We start from the raw sequence: 2,500 nt of genomic DNA on the forward strand, positions 1-2,500 counted from the left end.
GAGTTTCCACTGTAGCACAGGGATCCTTGCCCTTTGCCAGCAAGGAAGCAACGCAAGGTAATAAAAATGCAAAAGCGATCCCATTCTCTTATTTTTATTTACAAATGAAGAATTTGATATTTTTCGCATTTGGGTTTACAAAATTCAGCAGTGAGCAAGGAGCCAATCTGAGGCTCTAAATAGCAGCATTTGGCTTCAGACTCTCTGGAGGAGCCTCACTGCTGTGTCTCAAGTAAGCAGGGTTACCACCTGGCTGGAGTTAAGCCTGACAGGCTGATCCACTTCTGCATTTGCCTTATTGCAGCTCTGGCGCTTGCAGTTGCAATTTTTCCTGGAAAGGCAGGACTACAGCTCCTTAGATTCAGCGAGTCTACGCTCAGTTTCTCACGGTTGGCTTGGTTTTGGTGGCAATCCAATTCACATGGGACATAGCACTGATACCGTTCCAGAAATCTTGAATTCACAGGAAACCCTAACTGCTTTGGAAGGCAAGGTCAAGGGCAGGGTAGGGGAGAAAGGAAGGAATGTGCTTTCAGGCTTCGGGGAGATCAAATCCATTCCATCACTGTGGGAGTACTGTGACATTACGAAAGGACTGCTCTAGGAAAAGGTCCTTGCAAGGGCCTAAGCCCCAAGCGGCAGCAAAACTCTTACTGCGTCTCAAGAGAAATCATAAAAACATGAGTCAAGGCAAAGCATGCTGCCAGTGCCCATTGTGAGCCCTGCACAGGAAACAAGCTGGTGATGTCATAGAGGCATCTGCATATTGCCATTAATTCCCAAGAAGCATCAAAACATTCTTGTCCCCTTCTCAGGTCTTGCGCATTGATTTCATCAATGGAAGCTGAGTTCTCAGACTCCTTGCAATGCTGTGTTGGAGAAATAGCTGTTGGTTGAGATGAGAGAGCATTCCCTCCCCACCTCCCTGACGGGCCTGGTTGCCCCGATGTAGAAAGATGACCACAGAAGGAGTTTTTATAGAGGTTGACTCAACCTCAATTTTGTGCTTGCTTTGGCAGCACATATACTAAAATTGGAACGATACAGAGAAGATTAGCATGGCCCCTGCGCAAGGATGACACGCAAATTCGTGAAGCGTTCCATATTTTGGTCTACCACCCCCTATCTTTTGACCGAAAATATCTCATTTTCCCCAAGTGCAGAAGCAGGAACGTTCATTTGGTTTTCTGAAAAGTATTGCCACTTGCTCTTGCCGAGTGGGCCAGTGGCGCAATGGATAACGCATCTGACTACGGATCAGAAGATTCTAGGTTCAACTCCTGGCTGGCTCGGGCATTCTTTTAGAACCAAAAAGTTACTAAGAGCCAAGAGTAACAGATAAGTATGAGAAAAAAAAAAAGTGCAGAGTGGGCCAGTGGCGCAATGGATAACGCATCTGACTACGGATCAGAAGATTCTAGGTTCAACTCCTGGTTGGCTCGGCCATTCTTTTAGAACCAAAAGGTTACAAAGAGCCAAGAATAACAGATAAGTATGAGAAAAAAAAAAGTGCTGAACTTGCTAGGCAGACTGGATGGGCCGTTTGGTCTTCTTCTGCCGTCATTTCTATGTTTGTATCAGAGAGGAGAAAGTCTCACAGAGAACTAATTTCGCTCCACAGGGCTGGGTCTCCCTGCCGTAATGATAGGATATCCCTTCTCTATTTTCTGGATCTTTGCATTAAATTGAGAAGAGCACAAGTCATACCTGCTGGGAGTGGCTTGCATTTGAAAACTCTCCCACCCTGTCGGAACTGGAATCAAGTCATCTTTCTAGTCGCAGAATATTTCCATTCCAAAGCTAATGTTACGCACGATAATAACAACTCTTCTTCTTCAATCCTTTTATTAACATCAGAAAGCATGTTCCTTCCACTTAAAGGAATCTTCTCTCCACAGGGTCTTTAGATTGAATGGAAGGAATGTAAAAATGCTCACACGTATCCGATTGAGATACAAATCCATGCGTTGTAAAATCAGAAGATGATTTATGAAATAAGCACGCGGTGTCAGTTTCTTTAGTAAAGCTTTCCACCAATTGATCGGAAAGATAATTCTTCGGCAACATAGTCATAAAGGGATGATTGATTAGTCCAGTTTGCTCTCAGGCATGGGTGCCTGTAAAAAGTTACGTTCAAATGATAACGACTACCCGGTTGCAAGGAATAGTCGGTTTTAAAATGTCACTTTTTCAGCTCCGTATTTGCTGGGATTTTTTTCTTGTGCGTTAACCGTTTCATTGAGACTCTGGGATCCTCCTCTTCCTCTATCATTATCTCTTTCCTGTATCCCTTCCTATCTGTGACATCTCGCTAGGATATGTTACCAAGGAGCATTTTGCAGAGCATCTTCTGCCTCCCTCCCTTTCTCTTCTCCCTCCTTCCATCCTGAATCTAAAACTGCTTTGAAACTCCAAGCAATTGTGAGAGGGTGACAGGGAGACAGAGCACTTGATTGAGATGTTATCATCTGTGTGGAAAAGAGCCAGCTTCTAAATTATT

The 2,500-nt window shown here is 44.2% G+C and overlaps 3 non-coding genes across 3 annotated transcripts; all 3 read left to right on the forward strand.

Annotated features, from left to right (window-relative positions):
* The first annotated feature begins 1,003 nt into the window (after positions 1-1,003).
* On the forward strand, positions 1,004-1,110 carry LOC115086357. Its single transcript, XR_003855243.1, has one exon. It is a non-coding gene; the product is annotated as a U6 spliceosomal RNA (small nuclear RNA).
* Positions 1,111-1,219: 109 nt separating this feature from the next.
* On the forward strand, positions 1,220-1,292 carry TRNAR-ACG. Its single transcript has one exon. It is a non-coding gene; the product is annotated as a tRNA-Arg (tRNA).
* A 77-nt stretch (positions 1,293-1,369) lies between these two features.
* On the forward strand, positions 1,370-1,442 carry TRNAR-ACG. The gene has a single exon. It is a non-coding gene; the product is annotated as a tRNA-Arg (tRNA).
* The last annotated feature ends 1,058 nt before the right edge of the window (positions 1,443-2,500 follow it).

Source organism: Rhinatrema bivittatum, chromosome 2, assembly GCF_901001135.1.
Source record: "Rhinatrema bivittatum chromosome 2, aRhiBiv1.1, whole genome shotgun sequence".
Classification (NCBI taxonomy): Eukaryota; Metazoa; Chordata; class Amphibia; order Gymnophiona; family Rhinatrematidae; genus Rhinatrema; species Rhinatrema bivittatum.